Genomic DNA, 12295 nt, shown 5'->3' on the forward strand with positions numbered 1-12295 from the left:
ACTTCTCTGCGATTCTTTGCCAGTCTTGTTTGTTTGTTTTCTGGTCTCATCTTGCTAGAAGGAACAAACAGTTTCCCCAAGGAACAGCCTTGCATTGTGGAACACCTTTGGGCAGCTCTGACCACAGTAGGACTCGAACTGAGTCTTCCATCCTGGGAGGGAAAGAGATCTGGAAAGGGGACTGTTGATTCCTTCCTGTCCATTCACAGCTAGTGAGGGTGGGGCCTGAGTGAGCGCTGGGGATGGGGTCAGAACACCAGCAAAGGCTCTCGGTCCACTAAGCCACAGCTCTGGACTGTTTCTGTATAGAAAATGGCAAATTATTGCACAATAAAGCTCTTTAGCCCTACATGGCTGTGTCTGGGGACTTAAGGCCATTCTGGTCCTAGGTTTTCAGGTCTACGTTTGAATGAGCTTGGAAGGCTCTGTGGCTGAGGTGTGCTTCTCACAGAAGATGGCTTTGGTAGAAAGGGAGAAAACTCCCACCTTCAGCGAGAGGAAATTCTTGGACTGTGCACTTGGTCAGCTCTCGGAGAAGCCGGGTGGAGGGATGGGTTTGGCACAGGGGATTCTGGGTTTTTCTGTTGCTGTATGTGTTCAGTGTTCACATCATACTCTTTTTAAACAGTGAGCTCTTTTTGATTCTCTGCTTCCACTGACAACTGGCGTAAGCCATGGTAACAGGCAGCCCTTGGGGGTAACTATGATGCCGGTTTGGTGTTCTGTATCTCCCGAGACCGACTTATTAACAACCCATAGATTGCAAAAGCCCTCGCGCTTCCCGTGCCTGGGGTCTGTCTGCTGCAATGCTGTTTGGGTTTCATGCTCTTGGGATATGGTCCTTTTAAAATTGCATTTTCTCCTGCTTCTGTGCTCCTCCCCTGTGTGTTTTGCTCAGCCTCCCACTGAATCACTCTTTCCTTTTGGTTCTCCAGCAAAAGTGTATTTGATTTCTCTAAAGTCACTTGATTGAATTCTGAACACAAGTACATACACTGAAGTAATTACATCTGCTCTTTTTAAAAGGAAAAATAGAAATTGGCGTTCTTCTCTCGACTTTGCCTTGCCTGTGGATGTCAACAGTTGCAAATGATATGTCCTTGAAAAGTCATGTTTTATCTAGCTTTGCAAACTTTCGGCTTATATCATAAATCCAGAGATGCTGGCGCTTCTAGCCATAAATCTAATGTTCCTATTTATTTCCTTTTCCCCGAGTCCCAAGAAATATTTTTCAAATAAATGCTCAGGTGGACCAGGAGAGATTTTGTTTGTGTGTTTTGCTTTAATGGACCCTGCGTTGGTTTGGATAATGCTGTTCATCACACAATAAGGCATAATAGATTATGTGCCAGCTCTCTCCTTCCTGCACCAGCCGTCTCTAATAACTTCCTTTTTTTAGGTTTTTTCTTTTCAAAAAAATTTTATTGAAATACAGATGATTTACAATGTTGCATTAGTTTCAGATATACAGCAAAGTGATTCAGTTATACATATATATATATATATATATATATATATTATTACAAGCTATTGATTGAATATGGTTTCCTGTGCTATACAGTAGGTCCTTGTTGGTTATCTACTCCATATATAGTAGTGTATATATTTTAATCTCAAACTCCTAATTTATCTCTTCTTCATCTTTGCCCTTTGGTAACCTTAAGTTTGTTTTCTATGTCTATGAGTCTGTTTCTGTTTTATAAATAAGTTCATTTGTATCATTTTTTTTTTAGATTCCACATATGTGATATCAAAGGGTATTTGTCTTTCTCTGTCTGACTTACTTCACTTAGTATGATAATTTCTAATAACTTCCTGATATATGCAAAACAAAGAGAGCCTTTGTAGCCCACAAGTTCCTCCTTGGATGGGCTGATGGGCTCATTTTTTCTGGGAAGAATGAGTAACTTTTGCTGGAGAGAACCCTGGGGCGGTCACCAGAGGAGGGTCCAGGATCTGCACTAATATGACAGCCACCTGCCACGTTGTCACTACTGGCTATTTGAAATGAGCCTGACCCAAAATGAGATGTGCTGTAGGTGCAATCCAAACAGGGGATGTGAAGACATAATGAGAAAAGTAATAATGCAATAATGTAAAATATCTCATCAACAGTTTTCCTATTGATCGCATTAGAATGATAATACTCTGTATTGTTATATTGGGTTAAATGAAATATATCACTATGTTAATTTTACCTATTTAATTTTCCAGTTAAATGTGCCTCCTAGAAACTGTAAGGTAGCACGAGGGACTGGCCGTATGTTTCTACTGGACGGGGCTGCTGTGGAACATCTACTCCTCAGCAACGCCTACTCCTAGTGCGCTGGGACTGGAATTGATTCAGAGCAGCCAACTCCCTGGCCTAAGGGAGAAGAAAAGGGCTGCTATATGGGAGGAGCAAACTTGGAGGCCCAGGATTTGGGGAAATAAATGAATAAGGTTTGGAATTAAGCACAACTAGTCGAAAAAGGGTTAAGAGATTGCTGCTAGCGTGAACCGCTTTCCATCTTTGGAAACGGTGGCGCCCATTTGTTCAAGCATGGGCTGGCTTTCTGCACATCAGCAATAACCTAATTTGTGCCTGGATGGAGAAAACAGACATTGAGAGCACCTTACTTTTGTGCTCTGCACAACAAGGGGGCTTGGCAGAGAGGAAGAGCTCTTGGAAAAACGGACACTTGCAAGTGGAAGAAGTGAGATGTGAGGACCAGGTAGTGTATCTTTTGGTTTAGGCGACTGGATGGCTCATGAATTTATGTGTAATTCTGTGTTCGTTAAAACTTCCTCGGGGATTTTGAAAGAAAAATATCAATAATTACCAAGCACTGATTGGCATCCCACGCTGTGGGTATGAGTCTCATATTTGAAGCACTGGTGACGTCGCCTGTATTGACAATCATGTAGTTTGTCACCCTAATCTTTCCTGCCAAATCAGTTCCTCCAGGGCAGCTTGTTAAACAGGCTTGCTGGGACTACTTTATTTAAAAAATCTTTTTTTATTTTTAATTAATTAATTAATTTTTATTTTTGGCTGTGTTGGGTCTTTGTTGCTGCACATGGGCTTTCTCTAGTTGCGGAGAGTGGGACTACCCTTCGTTGCGGTGCGCGGGCTTCTCATTGTAATGGCTTCTCTTGTTGCAGAGCACGGGCTCTAGGCACGCGGGCTTCAGTAGTTGTGGTGCACGGGCTTAGTTGCTCCACGGCATGTGGGATCTTCCTGGACCAGGACTCGAACCCGTGTCCCCTGCATTGGCAGGCAGATTCTTAACCACTGCACCACCAGGGAAGTCTCTTGCTGGGACTACTTTACAAAATGTGTTCAAGGAAGTGCAAATGCTGTGACTCCCAGTAACTCTTCCCTTATTGCCCTTCCCCCTAGAGCCCTCAAAGACCATGAACTTCAAAAGTTATTTGTGTTTGGTTTGACCTTGTACCTTTGTTTAGATCTTTCCCTAATTTATTGGTAGACCTGACGGCTGAAAAGTATGACTAAAAATCTCATGAACATCCTGATTATGGTCTCTGGGTCTCTGATCCATTCTCCTTCCCATTGACCTTCCCTGACCCCTTCTTCTGTTTTCCCACCTCAATGTTGGGGTCACCCAGGGTTTGTCCTCAGCCTGCTTCTCTTCTCATCCCTCATTCTTTCTCTGGGAGAGGTCACTTGTGCTGAAACTCTCCTGATATTTAGATGACTTCCACACCCACCTCTCCAACTCAGATCTTTCCATTTCTACGCTGCCATATTGACTTGCTTGCTAGACAGCTCCACCTGCATTTCCCAGGGAACCTCAAAATGAACATTTTCAAGATGGAGCTCATTATCCCCAGGCTGTCTGGGCTAAGTATTCTCTAAGTGCCCCTGCAGAGCTTCCCTGAACCCTCCTTGATTCTCCACATCACAGGAGAATGGTTATTATGGATGCAATGGGTCTCTCATGTCCTCTGGTTTCCTGGTGGGTTTAGCTCATGGGAAGCACTGACAGGAGATGGAAAGGCAGGTGGACAGTGGAGCCTTCCTGTGGGCTCCAGGTTGAATTGAAATGGATTGAGCTCCTCTTTCTACCACCACAGTCCCATTCGGTGGCCCTCTCTCCCACAGTTCTCTCTGGTTTCCTTCTTTGGCACCTGTGGACTCCGGGTGGTGATGGCTCCAGCTGTTCCCAGCCCTGAGGCCTCCCCATCCCGGGCTGGTTTCCCCTAGATTTCCCCACACCTCCATAGAGTCTCTCTCCTAACCTCCACACCCCCTCCACCATGTGTGCCTTCTGTGTCCTGTAGACCCTGTCATATACCTCTCCCATGTGTTCCTTCCCTTTACATGACTCCATGGATGCCACCAGCGTCTGCTCAGAATCCCAAGCCAGAAGCCAGAGGCTTCCTTGCTTCTCTCTCCTTCACCCCACTGACAGTAGACACCAAATCCCATGGCCTCTTCTTCCTAAAAGCTTTTCCTCTTGCCCCCACTTTATTATCCCCTTTTGGAGCAGAACTGATTGTGTTGTGGAATAAATGAAGACCAACCACATGAGAAAAGCAAAGACTACTAGAGTTTGCTATAGCAAGAGAGTCAGCCACGTGACTTGCATTTTGGCAAAGACTCAAAGGCAGGCAGAGCAGTGGGAAAGCTTCATAGTGGAGAAAAGGGAAGGCTTCAGGTGTGCCCTGATTGGAGGCTATAGGTCTGGAGAAGGTATGGGTGGCCAATGAGTAGGGGGGTATCCTATGTGATTGCTTAGGGGTGCATAGTTAGCTTTCTTTAGTTGGTACTAAGTTGGAAGCAGAGACAAAAATTAGGAAAGCTGTCAGTTATTAATCAAGTCCCGGCCATGTTGAGCCAGTTGTTATGGAAGTCAATATTTAGCTTCCTGGGTTTTACTAGAGATGACAGTCTGGGTTTCTACACCTCCGACTACAGTCTGACCCAGGAAGCAGGCTAGCTTCCTGGGTTGTTTACTGCACATAAGGGGTTGGTTTCCTGGGCAGATTGCTACAGGATATGGGTCAACGTTCTATTTTTATGCATGGTCTGGCCATTGCCTATTTGTATATGCAGTCTCTCAGGGTCACTGTCAGTTTTTAATAAGCAGCAAAAACAAAACTTTTTTTGTTTGTTCTTGCTTATAAAGGTAACACATCCTCATGTAGAAAATTTCAAGCAACCAAGGAAAGTGTAAAGAAGCAAGCAAAAAATTCACCCTGTGTCCTGCCACCAGAGGTAACTACTGTTAACATTTTAATGAACATCTTTCCAGGTACCTTTGTGCATCAACACACATTCAAACACACGTGATCAGCCCATAAATGCTATCCTGCAGCCTCTTATCAGTTTTCATCTGGATTGTTGCAGGTGTCTCCAAGTCTAGATCATGGCTCCAGTCTTTCCTACCTCCGCTTCCCTTTTTTTTTTTTTTTAAAAATTGAGGTATAGTTGATTTAAAGTGTTGTGTTAGTTTCAGGTGTAAACCAGAAATAGACTCCCCTTTCTTTTTCACAGAGCTTCCTCATGGGCTCTTTCCAGTTCAGATCCCATTGTGTTCCTGTCCTGCTTTACGTCGTTCAGGGGTCCCACTGGTAAAGTCCAAGCTCCTTGGCAGTGGCTGTCCACGCCACTGATGATGTGACCTTGGTTTTCCCTCTGCCTGAACGTAGAGTTCCCAGGGTGCTCTAAGGCACGATGCTCTTTCACACATGTGTCCTTTCACATGACAATGTCTTTTCACTTCCACTGTCTTCCATGCTCTTTCTTACCCCCTACAACTTACCTGAGTCCTCAGGACTCAGCTCAAACTTCCCCTCCCCGGGGAGCTCCCAAGACTATTGGTTCCCATCCTCTCCACCCAGTGCCTGCAAAGGATAACACTCAGCACATCGTATGACTATGGCTGGCTTCCATGCCACTCTGCCCTGGAAGACCCTGAACTCTCAAAAGTAAGTGGCTATGTCTCACCCACTTTCTCCACATCCCTGTGCCTGTGATAATGTGGGGAACACAGTGCAGGCTCAGTAGACACTGCCTGAATGAGTAAGTTGGTGGATGGATGAAATTATATGGATGTGTGTGTGTGTGTGTTTCCACACACATATCTATCTGTAAATGAACTGGTCGCATGTCAGGTTGATTTGGGGTATCAAATAGAAAATGCCAACACCTACCTTCTGTGGGGTGACCACTTAAAAATCTCAGTTATTGCCTTTAAATATGCTCAGTACTACTTCTATAAGTTGCCGCCATTTTTATTTCTTCTATCTATAACTCTATAAAGATCTTGTGGGAAGTGAAATGTTATATTCATAAAAATGCTTTGAGCTTTTTGCAGGAAAATTCACTTTTCCCCAAATCAACAGGGGAGCCACACTCCCTTATAAATAGTAGATAGCATGCATTCCTATTTTCCCAGATGAGAGACTTTCAGGAGAGATGACTGGGAAGCAAGGCAGATGATTTATGATTTTCCAGAAACACAAAGAATTAGAGGTCCAACCTGCTGGAAGCACAGATCAGGTGTGGGCTTTATCTAGGGTTTCCCACTCATGAAGCAGTGTCCTCTTGGGAAGGTGGATGGGGCAAGAAGAGTGGCCTGGAATGGAATCCCCATTCCAGAACCTTTCCCAGAAGGCTATCCTGCACTTACAGTAGTAATTCAAGTGAGACAAGTGAAGATTAAGTGGTTGCTGGACTAAAGGCCACCAAGAAAAAACTCAAGCACCATAGGATTGGTGTTGTATCTCTTACACAATGTTTTTCAGAATAAGTTCCTGAGATATTCAAGACTAGAGACCAGGCTTACTGGGGTTATGGGTTGTAAAGGATGGCAACAAGAAGAGGGTGTTAGGATTTTGCTGAGTTGCAGGCATCATAAATTAAGATCCAGGTTTATTCAATTTCTCCTTCTATGGCTTGTAGTGGGCAACATAATGCCCCGATGATGTTCACATCCCACTCCCTGAAACCTGTGAATATGTATGTTACACGGCAAAAGGAAATTGAGGTTGAAGATGAAAGAGAGGTTGTCAGTCAATTGGGAGATTATCCTGGGTCCTTAAAAGTGGAAGAGGGAAGACCAGAGAGATGGCAGCATAATTTCAAAGATGGTAGAATGAAGCCACAAGTCCAGGAATGCAGGTGGCCTTCAGAAGCTGGAGGAGTCAAGCGAACAGACCTTCATCTAGAGCCTCCAGCAAGGAGCACAGCCCTAATGACACCTTGACTTTAGCCCAGCGAGACTCATGTCAGCCTTTTGAGTAAGGCTGTAAGATAATTCATCTGTGTTATTAGTGCAACAAATTTGCGATGATTTGTTATGGCAGCGACAGGAAACAATTCAGGGCAGTAGATCCTGTGCTAAATGCTTGGGGTAAGATGGGGAATAAGGACACAGCTCTGCCCTTGTGGGTTTGCAGCCTTGAAGAAAAGGTAGTGCACGCTGGCCACTAGGGCAGCAGTGGTGATCCCAGGACTCTGGTGTCTTAGTCAGCTCAGGCTGCTACACCAGAATACCAGACTGGGGGGCTGCTTCAACAACAGTCACTTATTTCTTGCAGTCCTGGAGGCTGAGTCCTAGGTCAAGGCTCTGGTTGATTCAGTTCCTGGTGAGGACTCTCTTTGTAGTTTGCAGATGTCCTCACATGATGGAGAGAGAGAGAGAGAGAGAGAGAGAGAGAGAGAGAGAAAGAGAGAATGCTCTCTGTGGTTTCTTCTTAGAAAGCACTAATTCAATTAATGGGCTTCACCCTCACAATCTACTTGCCTCCTAAAGATGCCACCTCCAAATACCATCACACTGGGGGTTAGGGCTTTAACGTATGAATTTTGGGGAGACACAATTCAGTCCGTAGCATGTGGGAATGCAGAGATGGTGGACTAATTGTCTGGGATGAGGTGTGAAGGGAAAGGTTGAGGAAAGCAGGGAGTTCTTAAGTGGAAAAGCAGAGGTTTAGGAAAATCCCAGACACAGGGAACAGTTTAAACAAAGCCTGGGATTACAAGAAAGCCACTTCCTTCTTTCTACCTGGAAGTCTAGTGATCTGGGATTATTTTGAGTGTGTTCTGTGAGACAAGAGGGGTGAAGAGGGATATTTATTGAGCTCACTCTATGTGTGCAATTCTGTCTTCTCCCAAATACTGTGAGCAGATGTCATTTGTATTACCATTGTTAAGATATAGGGGGGAGAAGTTACTGGAAAGTTTTGTAGCTTACCCAGGACATCTGACCTCCTGTCTCATGTCAAAGCCCACATCCTCCACGATACTCACTCTACTCTGAGTAATTCCCCTCTGATTAAACCGTGGAGGAACAAGAGAGAGCACAAGGTTTCCTGTGACCATAAACTTGGTACTTCAAACAAGGCCTTGCATATACTAGGAACTCAATAAATGTTTCTTGAATAGATGAATGAGTCTTTTCCTTTCCTTAAGACTAAACATTTGGAATGGTAGCCTGCAACTTTCTCATGCTCTCCAAATGGTACTTCATTCTCTTTGATTGCTCTATGGCTTGTGTTTTTTAAAATGTTCTAGCACAATATCCAAATAGATCCCAGCAAAAGTTTTAAGCTTTCCAATTGTAGGATTTTGTTGGCTATTGAGATTGGTGGCAAAGCCTTACATTCTTCTATATTTTTGACGATTTTTGAAGCCCTGCCGAGACAAAGCTAAAATCTCTCCCATTGCATGTGTTGGTGTGAAATCAGTGAATGCTTGAACATGTGTGCAGAGCACTGTGTGAGCTCTGGTGGAAGGTTCAAGAGGATGAGATGTGTTCCCAAACCCAAACAAGCATAATGATAGGAAGAGGCACACTGCAGGCATCGAGCAGACCCAAGAAGGCAATTATCAGAAAGACAGCTGAGAAACCAGCTGTCTTTTCTCCCTCCCTGAAAGGGGCAGGTATTTTCCCCACCTGGAGAAGGCCAGAGAGATTTGTGTCTTGCCTTTGAGGAGTTCTTCAAAGTTCTTTTGTTTTCCAAAGATTTGGCTTCAGGAGACAAAGAGCTGGGTTGCTCTCAAGGGGTGAAGCTTTGAGGTTTAATCAGGAAAAGCTGGTAGAGGCCTTGCTAGGGGCAGGGAGGAATCCCCTAGATCTGAAGAAGGGGGTTGGTTTTGCAAGTGGGAGGGGACACCTGAGCACATTATGCGGGGAAGTGGCAGGATGTCTGATGGAGTGTGTGGTAGGCAGGATAACGTCCTCCCAAAGATGCCCATGTCAATCTTTGGAGCCTGTGAATATGTTATGTTACATGGCAAAGGGGAATTAAGCTTGCATGTGGTATTATGGTTGCTAATCAGATGACCTTCAAGTAGAGAGGTTGTCCTGGATTATCCAGGTGGCCCACCATAATTACAAGGGTCCTTGTACGTGGTGGAGGGAGGTAGAAGAGGGAGAACCAGAGAGATGGCAGCACAAGAAGGACTCGGCCCCATGTTGCTGGTTTAGCAGGTGGAGGAAGAGTCACGTGGGCAGCTTCTAGACAATGCAAAAGTCAAGGAAATGGATTTTCCCCTTGAGCCACAGCAGTGACACAGTCCTGCACAAAACTTGATTTGAGCCCAGTATTTTTTTTGGGGTGGGGTAACAAGGATATGCCTTCCACAGATTTTATTAGAAATATTTATTAAAAAAGATATCTTTGGGGCTTCCCTGGTGGCGCAGTGGTGGCCGATGCAGGGGACACGGGTTTGTGCCCTGGTTCGGGAGGATCCCACGTACCACGGAGAAGCTGGGCCCTGAGCCATGGCCGCTGAGCCTGCGTGTCCGGAGCCTGTGCTCCGCAACGGGAGAGGCCACAACAGTGAGAGGTCTGCGTACCGCAAAAAAAAAAAAAAAAAAAAAAAAGATATCTTTGGAGGTTTAAAAGGAGGTAGTGTAATGGGCAGGACAAAGTCTCCAGCCCTTCCCCCTCAGATTCCTCTGGCCAGCTTCTCTGCACATTCTCCAAGTTGCAGGCCTCTTGGCAACAGTCTCCGTGACCTCTGCTGGGTGGTTGCTGACACTCCCTTTCGTCCCACTTGGGTGTCTTTTCTGCCTTCTCATTTGCACAAGGAAGGCGATGCTGGTAACAGGAAAGAGGAGGCGAAAAACCAGAGCTGGGATGTCTCCAGCAGCGAGACAGGAATTCAGGTGGACTGACCCAACGGTCCAGACTTCTAACAGAATTGCCAGATAATGTATTTGTGTTGTTTAAGCCACCAGGTTTGAGGTAGCTACCCACAGCAGCATTCGGAAACTAACACAGGGTGACGTGGGGATGCCTGGAAGCTAAGCCACTCTGCTGAGTCTGTAGCAGGCAGAGAAGGCTTCACTGGATGTAGAGGCATGAACTCCATGCTCACAAGGTCTTGTTCCCTTGAATAGATGGTGCAGAGGTCAGACGACAGCACAGACCAGGACCAGAAATCTTTCCGCAGGGTTTGTGGACTGTGTAAACCACTTGAGTTACTTATTCAACCCCAGGGAGAGCTGGTGTCCCTCAAGAACGACAGCCACAGGACGGCTCCTCCACCCTGGAGGGCGGCAGGTGCTCAGAACTCGGAAAATCTGCGGTTGTAATGGATCTTGCCCCCAAGGGTTGTGAGTGCTCTGCTAATCCAGATGTTTCTAAAAGAATATGGTAATTGTTGCAGAATTGTACTTGTCAGAGCAAGCTCAGAAAAGAGATGGGTTTTCGGCTGTGTTTTGGCCAGGATGGGAGTGGCAGGTGGAGAGGTGGGAACCGGGCTCCACGGCATCAAGGATGGGAGGAGAGAAGACTTCCAGAGATGGATGGCAGGAGCCCATCTCTAGAAATTTCCACAGAGTTTCAGGTTTTCTCAGAGTTCAGTTTTATCTTGGGCAGAATATGACAAAAATGAGTGTACTGGTGATAGAAAATGGAAGAATTCGTAAGCAGAGTGTCAAGTCTCAGCAAAAAATTTCAAAGATCCAGTTTCTTTCTTCTTAGACTGGTGTTTTGCTTCTCCCCCGCCTGTCTGTTAAGTCCCAACATGGTAGGTTGAGATTTGACAGCTGCTCCAGGATCTTGCAGTTTATTTTTATTTTTATTTTTATTTTTGCAGTATGCGGGCCTCTCACTGTTGTGGCCTCTCCCGTTGTGGAGCACAGGCTCTGGACATGCAGGCTCAGCGTCCATGGCTCACAGGTCCAGCCGCTCCACGGCACGTGGGATCCTCCCGGACCGGGGCAAGAACCCGCGTCCCCTGCATTGGCAGGTGGACTCTCAACCACTGCGCCACCAGGGAAGCCCGCAGTTTATTTTTTTTGTTTGCTTTACTCAAATTCCTACTCGGCTTTGTACTACGATGGACAAACCTGTGGGTCTGAGTATCCCCACTGGGGTTTCACTGACCTGAAACTTGGGAGCCCCATGAAGCTGCAATGACAGGAAAAATGTCCAGGGATAAAACTGTGGAAAAACCTGAACATTAAGGATTCCAAGATGATCTTTGCCTTGTGCTGTTTTACTAGGTAAAGAGCAATCAACCCTGAGTAGACAATGGATATTTAACCCTCAGATTATATGTATCTCTCAACCCTACACACCTACAGTTACACTTTTTTTTTTTTTTTTTTTTGCGGTACGCGGGTCTCTCACTGTTGCCTCTCCCGTTGCGGAGCACAGACTCCGGACGCGCAGGCTCAGTGACCATGGCTCACGGGCCCAGCCGCTCTGCAGCATGTGAGATCTTCCCGGACTGGGGCACGAACCCGTGTCCCCTGCATCGGCAGGCAGACTCTCAACCACTGCGCCACCAGGGAAGCCCTATAGTTACACTTTTTGATGGAGGGCACTATTTTTAGAGATGTATAGATTAATTTCTATAATTTCTAGCTTTCGCTTTGCAGCTCGGGTAGTCTAGGTGATAGGAAGGAGGTGGGTTGGGTAACACAACAGCAGGTATGTAGACATCAACTAGCTGGTCAGAGGGAAAGGTGGGTGGGAGCAGGCATTGGCATCCCTTCAAGGAAACTGGGCTTGTTCCAGGAGCAACTTTGCTTGGGAAACAGTTGAGCAGAGAATGAGTATGTGTGGGTGAGACTGGGCAAACACCGATACAACCTGAAGAAACATCCTCTGCCAGTAGACAGAACACTGCACCGTGCCGGGGACCCTGCAGGAGTCGCTTCATAAATAAACTTGGATTTGATTTATCACTAGGCTGTGTGAGATGGAATTTTTATAGCACCCATGCCTAGAACCCAGCTGTAACTCTCTGTGTTGTGGAGACAAAGTAGAGACGTCAGGGCTGTCCTGGCCACCTTCCAAGAGGACTTAGACTCCAGCTTAAAGGGAG

General features: G+C 45.9%; 1 protein-coding gene across 2 annotated transcripts in view; it reads right to left on the reverse strand.

The window, feature by feature from the left end:
- The window catches only part of KCNJ6 (potassium inwardly rectifying channel subfamily J member 6), a gene marked incomplete at both ends in the record, with an annotated part of 206138 nt that overhangs the window by 107556 nt on the left and 86287 nt on the right, over positions 1-12295 (reverse strand). Inside the window, one exon of one of the 2 annotated variants that reach the window (XM_079921376.1) lies at positions 5769-5835. The exons of the other annotated variant lie outside the window; for it this stretch is intronic. Of the gene's footprint in view, positions 1-5768; positions 5836-12295 lie in introns of those variants that run through there. 2 annotated transcript variants of the gene reach the window in all.

Source organism: Stenella coeruleoalba, assembly GCF_951394435.1.
Source record: "Stenella coeruleoalba genome assembly, chromosome: 5".
Taxonomy (NCBI): domain Eukaryota; kingdom Metazoa; phylum Chordata; class Mammalia; order Artiodactyla; family Delphinidae; genus Stenella; species Stenella coeruleoalba.